Raw genomic sequence first — 18,813 nt, 5'->3', positions numbered from 1 at the left:
AAAATATGTAAATATGTACGACTTAAATGCGCATCATTTGATTCATTTTTTCTGTGCAATTAGAAGAGACGTGATGTATAACGGAGTCTTATAACAAACCTCTAATTCGCGTAGACCTTGAAGAGACCGAGAGCATTTGCGCAATATCATTAACTAATTTATCTAATTTTACATTTTTTGTGATTTGTGAATTCATGTTCTGCTTGCCCCAATTCCAAATATTCTGTTGTATTATTATTCCCATTTTTGGTTAAACCGAGTATAACTCCCAAGCTGAACACCTACAAAACTAACGGTTTTGTCCAGTCTTAACAGTGTATGATATTCAGCTCGTCTTAATTTAATTATTTTATTCCGCCGAATGGAAAAAAATCCATAGGCTATCTGAATGAATGGGATTCAGGAATTAAGTACAATAGTCTATACCCAGCAAGCAATAGCCGTCATTTCAACGTCTCGTTTCAGTATAGACCCGATATAGCCGGGCTGTGCCTAGCCCACTTCTAGCCCAATTAAACTTTAATTTGGTTACATGTGGTTTTTGACAAAATAATTTGTGAGATGGATGCTATTTTATCATGTAAGCAAAGTTAACAGCGATTACAAGGTATTTCTTTTCATTTCTTTAAAGTGTTTTATGCATCGTCTGTACGTAGTCATAATTTAGCTCATAAATAGACCGACTACGAATAAACCACGTTTAGCCCAGAAATAACCATGAATTTAATTACATGTTGTTTTGCCAAAATTATTTGTGAGATGTATGATATTTAATAATGTAAACAAAGTTCAAAGCAATTAAGGTATTTTGTTTCATTTCTTTAAAGTGTTTAATGCACCGTCTGTACTTAGCCACTATTTAGCTTACAAATAGACCGACTACGAATAACCCACGTTTAGCCCAGAAATAACCATTAATTTAATTACATGTTGTTTTGCCAAAATGATTTGAGATGTATGATATTTAATCATGTAAACAAAGTTCAAAGCGATTAAGGTATTTTGTTTCATTTCTTTAAAGTGTTTTATACACCGTCTGTACTAGCCACTATTTAGCTTACAAATAGACCGACTACGAATAACCCACGTTTAGCCCAGAAATAACCATTAATTTAATTACATGTGGTTTTTGCCAAAATAACTTGTGAGATGTATGGTATGTCATTGTAAGCAAAGTTAACAGCGATTACAAGGTTTGTTTAATTTCTTTAAAGTGTTTTATGCACCGTCGTACATATAGCCACTATTTAGCTCATAAATAGACCGACTACGAACAAACCATGTTTAGCCCAAAATAACCTTGAATTTAATAACATTTTGTTTTTGCCAAAATAACTTGCAAGAATTATGATATTTTATCAGGCATGCAAAGAAAACGTGACTTTATGAATGAAAACGTTATTATTCGCTTTGCGTCAAACCCTGTTGCTGAAGGAGACGGACCGGAGCTCCGGCAAGGTGTGTTGTGGACCCGAGGAGGCGGAGCTGCGCTCCGGTGCGCTCCGGCCCAATTTAACCTATTTCTTCCACTAACTGAGGTATCCTTCCTCCTTTGCTGTCTGCCTGGTATGATTTTATTGGTCATCTAGGAATAATTTTCACTTTATCTTACTTAATGGGGCGCAGCGCAAACCCGTTGGCCTGTGACATCCCACTACCGCGAGATCTATTCAAAAGCATACTGTAGGCCTACTGTCTCGCGGTGCTAAGACGTCACATGCCGTCCGATCGGGCTGCGTGGCGCCGCAAGTCGTCAAACGAGCGCTGAGCATTGAGTCAAATAAGACACGCGTCAGAAAATTACCGAGGTCCGGGCGGCCATGCCCTTTTTTGCCTCAAAATGCAGAAAAATAATGTTTTTAGTAAGGCATGTTTGTTAAAACTAGTTATATTTCCTATTTAAACTAAGTCCTGGCTTAAGCTTATAAAGACCCCGCAAAAACCCTGCTACAGCTCCTGAGGGGGTGCTCTCACTATTCACATGTAAATAAAATGGTTAGAAACCGGTTTTTCTGGTTCTCATTGCAGGACTGTGCGGGGGGAGGGCATTCCGTTTCCATGTGGAGACATTTAACAAACACATTTGATATACACCAAGTTCCAGATTACAACACCAAAAACACATCACGTTTGATAGCAGTGCATGTAGGCCCTACTTATTTGAGTATATTGATAGAGTAAGTATTATGTTGGACACTATTTTGGATATCAAATTGTCCTTTTCTCCAGACAAATAAAACACTGATGTGCATGTCTATAGATCTTATCTAAAGAGTCATTGCTATCATTTTCACTTTTGTGTTGGGTTAATTCCCTGACCAGACCTCTGTCATTTTCTTACGCTCGTCTTATAATTTGACTCAACGCTCAGCGCTCGTGTGGCTTCTTGCTGCGCAGCGCAGACCAATCGGCATGTGACGTCTAGCTATAAGCAGAGGTGGGACAAAGTCATTGTTATGCAAGTCACAAGTAAGTCTTTGCCCTCGAGTCCCGAGTCAAGTCATGTCAAAGATGAGGCAAGTCCCAAGTCGAGTCAAAAGTCAAAGCCAACAAGTCTCAAGTCGAGTCCAAAGTCCTACCATTTTAGTTTCGAGTCATGTCAAGTCCTCTTACAACAGAAATAAAATGCATGCTGTGGACAGGTGGAGGGAGGCCCCTATACTGCATTGCATTTTCAAAAGATCAAATTGGCCATGATGCCACCATGGCTGAAAACTCGCTCCACTGTAGCACTAGAAGCAGGCACTGCCAAGGCTACTTGAAAGAGTGAAGGAAGAGTGCCCAAAACAAAATGGCATTCTGTCCTTCTGCCATGTCAATGTAGTGACTTAGCTGCAGTGGTATAGATCTCTTGGTGATGTCAAAGTACCGCGAGAGCGATTCCAGTTATCACGTGGATAAATCCGCTTTGAATCGCTCTCGCGGTACTTTGCTGTCACTCGCCTGTGGGTTTTGTAGCGCCACACCACTCTGCTCCCCCGTCACTTTCGCGCCGCTATAGTGATTTCATATGCCGATCGGATCGCGCAGTTCGGCAGAAAGTCAAACACACCAAATATATAGCCTAATATGTATATGCATTTCAACCCGCTAAAGTAGCAAGTGTAGCATGCTAATGGTCAGTGCTTCACTATTACTAAAAGTTTGAAATGTCACAAAACCATGCTGTTACGCATCCTCACGCTATTTTTAGCGGGTATACGGAAATCCTTTACAATTCCTAGTAGACTACACCACTGCTGAGCTGTACTGGTACGGTCCCAACATCCAAACCAACGTGGGACTGCAGTGATTGGATGTCGTGCAGGCAGCGCGCGTGCTCGCTGCATGCAGGTGGTGCACATTTTTTTCATAGATGCAGACACACTGAGACCGGCGCGGCCGTGTGCATTTTTTGTGTAATGGGTAGGTTGCTTCACTGCTGATTCTTGCCATACCTCCGTTCAGTGGTGTAGTCTAGATTTTTGTAGTGAGTATACTGTGATTTTTCCCTCTCACCCTTATGCTCACTCGTCCTAGCCCATAAGCACCACCACACTCACAGATGCATACAGTATAGATATTCATGTAACTAAGAGCATTCTGAAAGTGTACTCATAAACACATAAACTGAATGTGTTATCAACATGTCAGTTTATTATAAGAAAAAAAAGACTTTAACAGCCAATGGGTTACAGCTGGGGAAACTGGACTGATTTTTAGACTGGTTTAGTGTTAATCAACATCTAACCCAGGGCCAAAAGTTACTCAACTGTTAATTAAAATTAAATAAACTGTTTACAATCTTCAATCCGTGGCAAACACTTGGATTGAAGGAGAAAAATATCCACTCTTTCAATAGCTATTATCTGACAACTATTGATAACATTACCATGTTTAATTTAATGGTGTAAATGTTTTTAATTACCATAATACACATTTAAGATGACCATGAAGTTACTCTCATTTGCATAGTCATTGATATAAAAGCTTTTTTTGCATATAATATAAGCATTGTTTAAAAATGAAAATAGGCTTTTACTTAATTATTATTACAAGACCATAATGTAGCATATTAGACACCCAAACCAAAGTGAAGAAAATGATCTTTAATTTGCAAGTCTGAACTGAACATCAACGCAGACATGAATTTCCTCACAGAAGTTTAAGATCATATACATCTTGAACGTAGATATATAAATTAACACAGAGAAGGAAAGTTTAACACTGTGAAGCACAAGCAAACATACTGAAAGCTAAAACCATCAGGATATAATTACGGGCTTATTTTATTGTATTTGGAGCCTTACCTCCAGATAAAGTAATAAACTGGACTGATTATTTAAATGTTGTTTACTCACATGTGCGTTGTAAACTCTATGGATTTTATGTTGTGCACTGCTCCACTCGTCGTTCTCTTCTCCACATGGACTGTTTGTTTACAGTGTCGAGTGAGCAGCTACACTGCAGGTTCGACTTCATTTGGCGCTAAGCAGACCTCATGGTGATGTCAAAGTACCGCGAGAGCGATTCAAAGCAGATTTCTCCATGTGATAACTGGAGTCTCTCTCGCGGTACTTTGCTGTCACTCACTTGTGGCGCAACACCAGTCTGCTCCCCAGTCACTTTCGCGTCACTATAGTAATTTGATTTCATAGAAATTCATACGCCGATCGGATCGCGCAGTTCGGCAGGAAGTATATTGCCTAATATGTATTTCAACCCGCTAAGGTAGCAAGTGTGGCATTTAATGGTCAGTGCTTCACATCTATATTATGACTAAAAGTTTAAAAATATCACAAAACCATGCTGTTACGCATCCTCGCGCTATTTTTAGTAGGTATACGGAAATCCTTGACAATTTCTAGTGGGTATACGGCGTATACCTGCGTATCACGTAGACTACACCACTAGAATACACTTTCCGTTTTTCAGCATGTTTATTAACAACATTCCACGCCACCCTTTAATTCTTGAAGATATGTTTTTAACTGTATAATGATTAGATTCCCTGTGTTGCACTGGACTTCTGCTAAGCTTGAACTTGAAAACGCCATGCATCACGTGCGCGGTACAACGCTTCATCCACCCGTAGCGCGCGTGCACGGAGTTTAAATGTTCATATTTTGGCTTGAACATTTTATTGCATTCAGTCTTAAAGCCTAATAAACAGTACCTGTTGAAGTCATTAAAGTTAAATAAATAACAAAAGAAGAGAAAGTGTGCAGCAACTAGTGTGCCCAGGATGGTAAAATAATTATTACAATGTATTCCTAATGACCAATACAAGTCTTCTGCATACTGACATGGTTTGAAATCTATAGGTATTTGATTCTTTGGTTTTCTGATGTATTAAAATTCATATATGTAGAGCAGGGAAATAAGAAGCTTTTTTTCCTGGGGTGCATGCCCTGGAAAATACTTATATGGACCTCGGTATTTATAAAATCATGCAATGCGGCGTGTTTGTCTTTACAGTTATGAAATTTATTATTTTAAACACACATTTCACAAAGTATATATTGTAAGTGTAAATATTCATAAACTCAACACTTCGGAGGCGTTTTTCTAAAGAATAATGTTTAAACTTTATTGGTGGTGGTTGAGAATAATTCCTCTTTCCATGTGTAACGCATTTTAGCGCAATATAAATGTATCATATTGTTATTCTTAATATATAAGAATACTAATATATTTTTTAAAACATTTATAACAGAAAGGTGTATAAAACAGCTTTAATTAACAATATCTGAATTGGCTCTTTGCACAATTCTAATTTTCTCATGTCATAATTTATAATTATTAATTAGATTTAATATAAATAAGTTTTGAAAAGTGTTGAATGCGAACGTGTAAGATATCTGGAAGGCGATGCGGCGTGTTTGTCTCTACAGCCACATGTTATAAAATTGATTATTTTACACACACATTTCACAAAGTACATATTGTAAAAATTCATAAACTCAACATTTCGGAGGTGTTTTTCGTCCGCAAAAGGCACAGTTTCTCTGTTCGCGTCAATTATTTTGGTTTGACCAACTAAAAAAACACATAAGTGACATTAAGACATTTTATTAAGTTACTTTTATAAATTATTTTAGTGATATTCTATTTTACAATAATATTTTTTACAATTATGAATTAGGTAGAAACACTGACTGCATATGCGCAAGAAAGGTAGCCTATTATTAAAGATTTTATAAATATAAATATGTAAAAACGAAATAAAAAAGATATCATATGCCAACTGTACACCCCGCATGGGTTTAAACGCCTTTTTTTCTAAAGAATAATTTGTAAACTTTATTGGTGGTGGTTGAGAAGAATTCCTCTTTCCATATGTGAAGCATTTTAGCGCAGTATAAATGTATCATATTGTTATTCTTAAAATATAAGAATACTACTATATTTTTTACAACATTTTTAACTTTAAAACATGTCTTTTTTTATACCACATTAATCTGTTTAAAATATTGATACTTTTAGAAAAACTGACAATTATAAATATTATGAACAAACAATGAAACGGTGTCAAAATTCGACAACACAAATAATTAAGATATTCATTGTAAATAGAGTCGCGTTTATTAGGCTCACACTAAATTCTCTGTTGCACTTCCTATAAGTTCGCATTGCACGTATCTTAATAATTGTATGCGCTGTTATGCTGGCAAGAATGGGTTGACATATCACTTTGCTGTTTTAATACAGTAGCAATGTAAAATATTCAGCAATGCCCTTATTAACTTCTGGAAACAACGCAATGCAATGTTTTTATGCGCCACCTGGTGGATATTCTGTGAAGCGAAACACATTAAGGGAAAATGGAAAGTAGCCCCCCCGAAAGCACTTGCAGAATGCTGCGAGACTCTGCGAGACGAATTGGCGAATGCCGCGGGAGAAAACGCGCATTTTTAAAGGCCACATCTGTAGGAGGCCGGAGCCAGGCTAAGTAACTGACAGGCAGGGCGCAAATGCCAACTGAGTTTGTTTTCCTGTACTTGAGCGGACATTTTAAAACTAAATCATCTCTCAAAAATGCCGTGATTATAGTAGTAAAAGTTTTTTTACACATTAAATAAATCTATGCAGTTGAGAAAAAAATGCGTGTGTAACAATATATTGGATCCATGCATTTAAAGTGACAGTACACCCATTTTTAGAGTATAAACCTGATGCTGTTTTAATATTAATCAAACCACAGACAAAGAAAATCATAATAAAGTCTTACTTTAGGTTCTGTACTCTACCTGAAAATTGCAGACCAGCCTGAAAACATTAACAGCACAGTTTATTTCATTTGTATGTTTGTTCTATTGTATTTATTTGTGCTATTGCTCATAATTATATTTTTTTATTTCTGACCATTTATTTGTCTTAAACAAAATAGACATTTATGAGTTAGCATTTATAAAGGTTACATGTGTTAAAACAATAACCAGGCATATTTTATATTTATTATATAAATATATCATCGTCTACCATGTTTAAACCAAAGTGATATGATGAAGAGAGTAGTCAGGAGATTAGCGATGATGACGACATGTAGGATGTCGGTGCTATGAATAGTGTGAGTACCAGGCAGCAGCTCCAGGTGCTCCTTTGAAAACCAGGACAGAAAAGTTATGTGCATCCCTTTGTATGCTTTAATACCTTATATTTGCCTTCTACTACTCAAAAAACACATACATGCAATACTCATCTTAACCTATGGAGGCTGCCATTCAGTTTTGCATGTAGTGCATTCAGTCGATGACGTGTGTCAAAATATTATTTCAGTTTACTAAAGTAAATACTATGGCATCTACTTTAATTTTTCACATGAAAATGTTTTACTTTAGACTCTCCACTTCTTACCGCTCAGATCATCTTTATTTTAGTCATCTTTTATTTGTATTTCAGATGAGACGTTAAACCGAGGTCCTGACTCTCTGTGGTCATTTAAAATCCCAGGATGTCATTCGATAAAGAGTAGGGGTGTGCCCTGGCATCCTGGCCAAACTTCCCCATTGGCCTACTAATAATCCCCATATATACAAATCATTGGCTATATCACTCTGTCTTCTCTCCACTAATAAACTGGTGTGTGGTGGGCGTTCTGGCGCAATATGGCTGCCGTCGCATCATCCAGGTGGATGCTGCACATTGGTGGTGGTTGAGGAGATTCCCCCATTCATATGTAAAGCCATTTGAGTGCTGCAGAAAAGTGCTATATAAATGTAACCAATTCATTGTATGTTTCTGTATTGAGCCACATTTATATTACTCTCTGGTTGATATTGAGCGGATTGCACAGAAGAGGTTTATGTTCTTGTATTTTTAATACCATGCAGATGTCACGATAACTATACTTTTTCACATCCTTTTATACTGACTAAAACTTGTTTACCACTTTACAAACAAAATGGCGGATTCCGAGTGAAATTTATTTTTTTAAAGTTGATTAAATCTATGACATTTGTTAGTTTTTTTTATTTTCATATTCATATAGCCAGTGCCAGTGATAATGTGTTTATAATCAGGATACCTTTTAAGAAATGATGTCATTCTGAATCACTTACAGATATTTATTCATTCAGCAACTTTAAATTCATTCAAGCTATGCATAATTATCAGCACATTATATGTGATCGTGGAAATCCTACCCTCAACCTTTGTCAACCAACTGAGCTTTGGGAACGCACTCTGGTGTCGCACTGGTTTTAACAAGTATGCATCAGTCTCCCCTCTGTGCCGCCCTCTCATTAGCAGTGTTACTTGCTAGCATAGCCTTAGTGGTACAATAGATTATTGATGAAACTTGTACAATTTAGCATTGTACTTAAATAATTTAGCAGTTAATTACTGCTCTGAGGGCCGAGCTGGTGTATCCCGCTCCGCAAATGAAAGCTTTCTCCTCACACGGGACCGGGTTGCGCCAGAAGCACGGATGCAGTTCAAAAAGAGATGTAGTGTAAAATGGATTAGCTGCGGTCATGTTGGCATTGCGATTAGTCTGGGGTCACAGGGTTTGCCGTGTTTTATCAGCTCTTGTTCTCTATTAAGACTGATGCAGGCTGGGTTGAGAGGCTGAGAGCTTTTTTGCGGTCAGGAATCCGTCTGAGAGATTTGTCTTCGGACCGGACCCCAAACCCTGCCCCCCCGGGTACATCCGTTCCTCATACTTCTAACCTATGAGGGAAATGACCACGGGCTGCTCACTCCTGTGATCTTTAATAGCCTTTTTCCACAAGATGCCTTCCAATATTTCTAGACACGTTCCAGCGGTGGATTTCATTTCCAGGGTTGATTTTTTGTTCTGATGTGCCCTGGTCCTTCCATTACCCCCCATCTCTTATCTGTCTATACCCACACATTCCTGTATCTTTTCACAATAGTGCCTCGATAGACAGAAAGAACCCTGACAAAAATAAGGCCCAGGAGACATTCAGGGGTCAGCACCTAACTAACCCATCAGGGATATTTAACTATTGGTAAGCTGTGCTCCTGTACCTTTTCTACAAAAGGTCCTCCACAGTGATGTCATTGAAGAGCCATTTTTGGTCCCACTGTCTCTGATTTTAGGAGGAAATCCCATTACCATAAATATTATAAAGGACAATTCCTGTTTGCTGTCCTTCCTTAAGTTAAAATGAGATCTCTATTGTGTACCCCAGAATCTGAAAGTGTGCTCACACACAGGCAAGCGAAGTCAAGTATGTGACTGGCGATCTTTTGGGAAAAAACAGCACAAAGTGGAAAAAAAGATCTGTCTTTCAAAGGTTTGTCCTTCACACCAGCCACCAAGGGAGAGACACAGAGGGTAAGAGGAGGCTGATAAACCTAATGCATGGTAATAAATGGTAATAATGCAGCGCTGTAATAAATGGAGGCCACATGGAGGATTCCACATCAAGACTTTACATAACAAAGCTGTTTTTTGCCCTGCTGAGGGTGACATCTCCTCTGCCTTAGGCCTTACTTACATACACACGTGCACATGCTTACACACGCTTACACACAGTTGTGCACAAACACACACGGCACGAATAATTGTGTGCATGAACCGTGACGCTCGGTCAACGGTGGAAAAGCGAACTCTCACATTTCCTCATATTTACACTTTCTCTCTCTCTCTCTCTCTCTCTCTCTCACTCGCTCCATCTCCGCCCTTCTCATTTCTCCAATTGATGGTGTGATGCCACACAGACAGCACACCCACATCGTGCCTCTATCTGAACTCTCGTTGCCATTCTCCACGTCTACCTGACAGGTGCAACGTGAACGCTCTGTATAGGGAAGTTAGCAGGTTACAGGTAGGCAGTAATCAGGCCTGCAATGAGCGTCAGAGTGACAGAAAGGAAGCAATAGTGCATGACTAAAAATACAGCTATGCTTCCTGTGCGCCGCCTCCATGTCATTCTGCCACCGTCTGAAGTCGGGCGACTCGCAAGGTCAAGTCAGTCACTTAAATGCCAAATCATTTTTACCCACGCAGAAGGTTGCAGCCACTAATTTGCCAGCTGACAGGGGCGGTGGAGGGAAATTAATTAAGGTCATTTTGGAAGAGCGTGTGTCTAACTCATAGCCATTTGGCTGAATCTCTATTGAAAGCTCATTTCATCTCGGGATGGTGAGGGGAAGCTGAACGTATATGGAGTGGCTTAATTGTGAAATGAAATTAAAATGCTTGATTTACATGGCGTGCTTAATTGACAGTGATTTATGTTGAGCATTGTTTGGGAGGGAAGCTGAGGGAAAAGTGAAAGCCAACTGGGAGGTTGAGAGACACGGAAAAAGTAAGGGAGAGATAGAATGAGAGAGAGAGAGATCAGTCCAGACCAGGGGGTGGACAGGAAATAAAAAGGGCCAGACGGACACCGAAAACAGGAGTGCTGACAGGGACGGGTTACTCAGAGGGCAGTCTGGAGACAATAGCAGTTTTGCACTTTTTAAAGTCCGCAGGGACGGTGAAATAAGGGACATAATGTCTTGAGAAAAGAACATCTCTGCAGACGCTGAAGTTGTCATTGAGGTCATTGTGTCTATTCTCTGATTAATGACCCATCTCAGTCAGACAGGTGTGTGCGTGCGATATTGAGCTCGGTTATAAATGCATTCCTTGCCACTCATTAGTTGTGACAGCCCCAGAAGACCCCTCATCACCACACATGCAGTTAGTGTCAGAAACCAGTGCTTATTTATTCATTTTTAACTTTCCATTTTCAGATCTATCCCTCATTTAACTGTCTGATCTCAGACTCTCTGCCCACATGGCCCTGATTGACATCCTCATTATATACATCACTTCTCCACTTTAAAATAACCAACATCAGCACCTATCAAACCAGGCACAGTAAATGACTGCAGCCTTAAAATACATCTCTGTGCAAGTAAAATACTTGTTAAAATACTGTTTTTAGACTACTCGCACGCAAAACCATACACCTACGACCCAAAACACCGGCCATTGCACGAAATAAAGTTTTCTTCTCGCTGACCTACGCAGCACTTTTTATTTTGCTTTTGCAAAACTTTCCTTTCCTCCCCAATCTCCTCTTCTTCGGGTACTTTAAATACCAAAACAAAGGTCTCCAAAAGTTTTCTAATTATATTTGCTGGGATTGCTGTGCCATATCCAGAATTTGATCTGCGTGCGGCATGAGTGCAGAGAGGGACCATAAATCTTCGGTGAGCTGCAGGCACCTGTATTCTGATTGGCTCCCGTTAGGATAACAAATTGGCCCCGGAACGCAGCTGAGAATTTAAATCTGCCCCACACAGATACCTTGGCAACCACTGATGAAGTCTGAGAGTGAAAGAAAAATAGGGAAGCAAGAGAATAGCATGTAAGAAGAAGAGGAAGCGAACAAGAGAGAGAAAGAGAGTGAGAGAGGGATGTGTTTCAACACATGCTTGGGAATCTGAACAATTCATTTGCATGGCCAACTTTCTTTCTTTCATTCTCCCTTAAAAGCTGCATGTCTTACTTAATCTCTTTAGTTATGTCTGCACACACCGCTCTGCACAAAAATCTTTCAATTAGATATACATTTCTTGAAAAAAAAATACAGCAGTAATGTCTGCAAGGCAATGTGTGATAAGGACCAATCACAATTTAGAATGAAATGGGTACCAAGACGTCATCAGACGTCAGTGGTTCATGGGGGAATTGCAGGGGATCTATTAAAAAAAAAATAGCTACATAACACCAGTGGATTTACTTTGATTGGTTTGTCTTTATTAAAATCAAAAAGATTTGTGAGACAGAGTGGGTGGGGCTGCAAAAATTATATAATCCACAATCGAAAAATGTGAAATGATGCAGAATGTATAGATATGATAATAATCTGTAAGTGTGCATCAACTGTAAACTCATTTTTGGCCTGTTTAACCTCATATTGGACATGTTTTCTTGATTTTTTTAAACTGATTAAAGTTTAAAAAACCTAATATACACTTTAAAACCTCATTCTGAGTCGGATGAACTGAAAGTAATGATCTGTGGTTCAGTAAGTGAATCAAGTCATAAGTCAATAAGCACTCTTATAGATTCAGGATTCAGGAGATTAATTGAAACCAATAACTATAGAGAGTTTGTAAGTCTCCTTAGTGATTTGTCGAAAATAACCAATTTTAAAAGTCATTGGCAGGGCCAGTCAAAATCTGTGGACGGTTTTTACTTTTTCTGTGGATTTTTTTTTTAATCTGCGGAATAATTTTAAATGTTTTTTTAAAATATCAGGGGATTTTACACTGTAAATATTACAAAATTACACCTAAAATAATTACTTTTTTAAGGCTTACAGTGAAAATGAATACACCAAACCAATGAGTCCTCTGAATATAACTGGACCAACATGAACCAGATAATGTGCAAGTCAATATAGAATGAGTTTGTATATAAAATTACATATATTACTGTTTATAGTGTTATATATTATAGCAGAATAAAAAAGCTTGTGTAAATACGTTTTCATTATGAATTTAGCATGTCAAATTATTTCTTTATTTTAACAACATAATAAAAGCTTTATATTAAACATAACAAGAGCATTTGTCTTTTAAACAGATTTGTAATGATCATGTGCTGACTGTCACGCGTCACTTGCACGACAGAGTCAAGTGAGATCTGCTTAACTCAGCGGTACGTTTTATTTTATCTCAAATATCAAATGGTTAGTGCTCTCTATCATTAAAACAGTCAAAGGAAACAGCACGCGTAGGGTAAATGTACTTGTAAATGACGACTCACAAACGTGCGGGATAGACTATGTGTGCTTGTCAATGACGGGCATTAAATCTGCGGGCGCGGATTCCGTTTAGGCCTGGGGATAGTTTCACAAACTGGACTACACTAGTATGTTTTTAAATGAAACAAATATCAAACTTATGAAAACTTTTATTTTGTCGTGGCGCTAAAAAGCAGTGCAGGAAACATTGATTAATAAAAAGTGCACTTCAAATGTCAAATCTCTAGTGCACACACAGGGAAACTACAATCTTGTAGTTGAGGCCTAGGTCTTTGCTTTAAACACACACAAAAAACAAACACCAGCATGGGTGTTACTGTAGCAGGTGCCCCCCAAAAGCACACACGTTAAAGCATTTCTTCTGTGGCACAATTGTGCTGGCGCGGCCTGCTCGGGAATCTAATTTTGAGTTTGTGTGAATAGGAGGGGAGGAGAGCGACTCTTACTATCGTGAGATGAGAGTGAAATTGAAGCAGGCATCAGCTGGTGAAGAGGCCTTACTCCATGATTGGAAATAAGCCTTCACACAACCGCAGCCATCTTCAGTCATTTATGCCACCAAAAACCGATTCCACCCTCTTCCATGTTTTTGTATTTCTCTCTCTTTTTCAGCCAAAGCAATCTCCAGGATCCTCCCTCTTTCCCTCCCCTCTCAGTCTCTCTCCTTTACCTGTCTGACAACTGCATACTTAGGCAATCAATCTTTTGGTACTGGCAGCTGTGCCCATTCCTCTCTGAGAATGCTTCAGTTTTCTACTTCAAAGACCTGGAAAGACCTGACCTATAAAATAACAGAATTTACATAAAGACCTTGTGCGCGCACACAACGGTGTGATCCTGTCTGACTGGCTCAGAGTGTTAATCTGTATGTGGAATAGTCAGGATAATCAATCTAATCTCCTTTAAAAGTCACCCACCTCAACAAAAATAGGCTTGACCTCTACTTCGAAAAAGGAAAAAAAATCTTTGCTTTTAAATGTCAAGTTCCTCACTCTTTGTTCTTCATCCGGACGGTCGTGTGGAGAGTTTCAATCAAACAACCCAAATGCAAAAACCTGCTTGAAGTTTAACAATCAATAACAGAGATTTCAACCAGAATTCACTGAGAAAATATAGGATATAAATCATACACAAATTTGAATAATGATCTTCATGACAAAGTGAATGAACTTAATTATGATTAATGTTAATGCTCTAGATGCACTACTACACAGTAAATCAAGCTTCTATTAGATATTAGAGGGGCCAGAGTCTGCCCACCCCTGACCACTTCTACAGTGTGTATGAGACTTTGACTTTGCAAAAATATCATGGTTTCACGGTGTTGCAGTATTGCAATACTAAAATGTGTTTTCTTCAAATGTCTGTATATACAAATAACAACTTTGCATGCCAGGTAAAAATAAAGCCTTTAAATTATAAAACCACGGGGCTGTTGAATGCTTTATTCTGAATGGTGAGAAATGTTCACGGGTATGGATTATTTTTCAATAAATGCACACCTACCTTGTCAAATGTCTTAAAATAACCACCAGAGCAAGGTCTTAGCAATGTCTGTGGTAATGTGGTATAAGGGAAATAATTGACTTTGGTCCTGTGAATTATTTGAAAATAATGCATGCCCGCTTCGCGCTGTGCCGCATTAACACATTGGGTGTGAATTACTTTTGATTAATTCGATAGCCAGTCACCAATTATTCTTTACATATTCTTTCAAAAAATATATATTTTTGTAATATATATATTAAAAGTAAGCATTAAATCAATGACATGACTTTAAGGGGATATTTCACAAGACTTTTTTTGATGTCCCCAAAGTACATATGTAATGTTTTGGCAAAAAATATCATATAGATAATTTATTATAACATGTTAAATTTGTCACTTTGTAGGTGTGAGCAAAACTGTGCCGTTATTGGGTGTGTCCTTTAACATGCAAATTAGCTGATCTCTAAATGGCAGTGGCGTGGTTGGATAGTGCAGATTAAGGGGCGGTATTATCCCCTTCTGACATCACTAGGGGAGCTAAATTTCAATGACCTATGATTTACATGCTTATGGGGAATAATTTACCAAAACTTACTGGGATGATCTTTTTCACATTGATAAAAAAATACTGGGGTTGCTAAAAACACTGGGGACCCAATTATAGCACTTAAACATGGAAAAGTCAAATTTTCATGATAAGTCCCCTTTAATGATTTAATTAATTTTGTGTAAACACAGCTTATACCCTGGAAACGGTATCACAGAACATTTTTGTGTTTTTTATGGTTTGACTCTTTAAAACCCCAGTATACCTTGAAACCGGTAACTGGCCCATGTCTACTCTAGAGACATAAAACAGTGATGACGCAGAGCCCTGCGTTTATTGGCAAAAACTGGATATGATATCATGCAATAAAATGCTGTTTATTAAACACAACATCACAGATTATGACGTGCTTGCATCGTAATTTTTTATTTTATTTACATTTACATTTATTCATTTAGCTTACACTTTTATCCAAAGCGACTTACAATTACTATACATGTCAGAGGTCGCACGCCGCTGGAGCAACTAGGGGTTAAGTGTCTTGCTCAGGGACACAATGGTGTGTCACAGTGGATTCGAACCCACACTTACAATTTTATTATTATTTTAAGAAATAAAATACATTTATTTTCAGTCATATGAGAAGGTCTTAATGAAACAATTTTACAGGTCAAAGTTCACCAAACTTGAACTTTGGAACGTGGCAAAATGCTACATTTTGCTTGCGTTTCTGGTCTGCCGCATTCGCATGCATATGGATGGAAGTCAATGGAATGAAAAGTCTAGTGTGACCCTGGCATAAGACAGTAAACAAAAAAATCCCTTGGAAACTTTCCAGTGTCAATCCAACATCTAAATTAACTGTGCAATTCTGCACCACTCAGTAGCTAGAAAAGTGCAGGTCAAAAGGGAAGACAAAACATAACTGCTCTTCCAGAAGAGAGAGCAAGGCATAGAAAGAGACACAGAGAGAGTCTGCTTTACCACAGGACTGTTTTCTCCTCTGCTCAAAGTGATGGAGATACCCCTCCAAGCTCTCTCTCTCTCTATCTCTCTGATTTAAAAAAGTGCAGAGGTGGACTTGATAAATGTTTTTGTCCTGTAGAGGAAAAAGGGGTGTGAAAATGCCCTCTGCCTTGCTGTTGATACAGTAAAAATAGGTCTATTAACTTTAGTGTGCTGGCTTAGGGCTGTCTGGCCCAGAGGAAATCGGAGATGAGCCACTGCCGTCTCTACCTGTGACCAGTGTGTTATATTTATCAGAGATCTACAGTATTCAACTATTTAATGTGCCATATCCAATTTTATGGGAGCTAGTTTCTTTCATGGCATTATCAATTTTATTTCAATTCCTCTGCTATATTCCTAAAGGGTTCGTATTTAACAAAATTTGTGAATTTTATTATAGTCAACGTATAAATGTAGTCAATAGTTCTTGAACCCGAACACATGATGATTTTCCACATTCCGATTTAAACAGGCATGCAATGGTAACAAAAGGACAATCCTGGTTTCTACGTCCCCTTTAAGGCCATATTTTCATGACTGTGATAACCATAAATTGAAGGGAACAGGCACCTGCGGGATTGTGCTGAGAAGACCCGCCTGTTGCCCAGGAATGGTGTGTGTGGTATTGGGCAATGCCAGCACAAAGCCTGTGTGGTCTGCTGGCGGTCCAATCTGTACTCGTGAGCTCCCAACATCACGCAGTCACTTCAAAGCCTCCGCAAATGCGATGAGTAACACAGTTAATGAATCTGAATATATTGGAAATGAGTTTGTGAATTACATGCGTGTATGCGTGTGTGACAGGTGGCCCATCTGCATTGACAGAACCCCAATTAAAAAGCTGCAGAGAGTGGGGCGGGGCCTGCTAGCAGGGGAACAGGGAGAGGGGCCAGAGCTTGAGCTGGTTTCCTGGCTCGGTGAGGTTTGGATTGGTGTGGGGAGAGTGGGCCGGTTTCGGCAGATGGCGGGCTTTGTGCTGCTGGTTCCCTTTGATGGCTGCCGTTTTTAACACACCTGAGCGGCAGATACTCAGTGCAGAATATTTGGTATTTAAGGGGCTTTGCTGTAATATGCCTTCAGAATTTGTAATAAATAAACAATGAAATGTGGCGTTATGAGATGTAGCGTTAATTACATTCGAATACGATGAAATGTGAGAATGATTCATTAAATCTGACACAAATTGTATTTGGTGAGGCATGCATTAAACACTTGACAAACATGTTATGCTGAAATAGTTTGTGTTAACATGCGATTTTTGCTGTTAGGACTTAAGAGGGTCACACACCGGACGCGCAGCTCAGCGCCGCGCCGCGTTAGGACACTTCAGAGGGTTCGTAGATCCGGAAGTGCACATTAAATAGCGTGATCTTAGTCAGATAGCTTCTACTTCAAAATGCAAAATATACGTTAGCAGCTAATGTTTATCGTGAATGATTTGGGACAAATATGATGTTATTTAATGTTAAACTATGTGAGTGGCGCTCTGTGCCGTGACAGGGATTTGAGCAACTTCCTAAGTCGTAGCTGGGCGCCGCGGACATTAAACTTTTGTGAAAATCATAAAAAATGCTGGCGCTGGCTTGCAACTTTTTAAAAAACGCTGACGGGGAAAGAGTTAAACATTTATGACAGATAGATTTTTACAGTGTAGCCTTGTTATTATAGTTTACAATAATACTGACAGTCAATATTGTAGGTCACAGGGATTTTGTGCACGTGTGTAAGCGTCACACGGCGACCCTGAACGGAGTCCTGGACACGGAGGCTCCAGCAGTCCCATTGCATTCATGTCATACAGGACAGTCTATCAGCCCTACTTTAATTACAGCCAGGCAGGAACCTGTGCTTCCTACAGGTCTGAGACCTGTCCTGGTGAATTAAACATGCAACTCAGCCTCATGAATAGTACATTCAGGCTCTCTGATCTCGGAACAGAGGAGGTGACCCTCTGCCCAGGAGAAGCATGTCCACAAAAAAGAGAATGATAAAGAATGGAGCTAAAGAGATGACTGTGTGCGTTGTGATTTTGTATTTGTGGGAAATTGTTAGAGATGTATTCGCCTATAATCGGTATCGTCAGATAAAGCAATTGAAAAGCTCAGATCCGAAACCGTTTAAGTGCGTCTTACAAGTTTTCTTGTAAACAAGCATTTCAGATCATACTCTTAATGGATTCCGCCAGCAAATCATTATTTCTGAATGGCCTAAGGCCGGGATTAAGTGGATTTTAAGTGTTAATATTTAATGAACGTATAATACACGCAGAAAGCATTCGGTTAATATCATTATCTCATTTTCAACAGAGGTGGCATTTAGAGGCTTTTGTATACAAAATTATATAGCTTCTTTAGCCTGATTGGGCAAACAGCTTTCCAACTGCTAAACAAAATAAATTACTTTACTTTTGCTTGTATAACAAAAATATTTATTCTAAACTTAAGAACAACAAATTCAGAAATAGGTAAAATGACTACATCTGTCAAAGTTCCTAAATTGCTATAACCAGCCAAAAGCACTTTTCAAATTTTAATAAAGACACTTCTTTGGATAAACGCA

General features: G+C 38.7%; 1 protein-coding gene across 4 annotated transcripts in view; it reads right to left on the bottom strand.

Annotated features, from left to right (window-relative positions):
* The window catches only part of tenm2a (teneurin transmembrane protein 2a), a 369,158-nt gene that overhangs the window by 71,929 nt on the left and 278,416 nt on the right, over positions 1-18,813 (bottom strand). The gene's annotated exons all lie outside the window — the stretch shown is intronic.

This window comes from Paramisgurnus dabryanus, chromosome 16 (genome assembly GCF_030506205.2).
Source record: "Paramisgurnus dabryanus chromosome 16, PD_genome_1.1, whole genome shotgun sequence".
Lineage (NCBI taxonomy): Eukaryota > Metazoa > Chordata > Actinopteri > Cypriniformes > Cobitidae > Paramisgurnus > Paramisgurnus dabryanus.
Note: the sequence above shows the minus strand (reverse complement) of the source record. Positions and strands in the feature narration are given on the sequence as shown.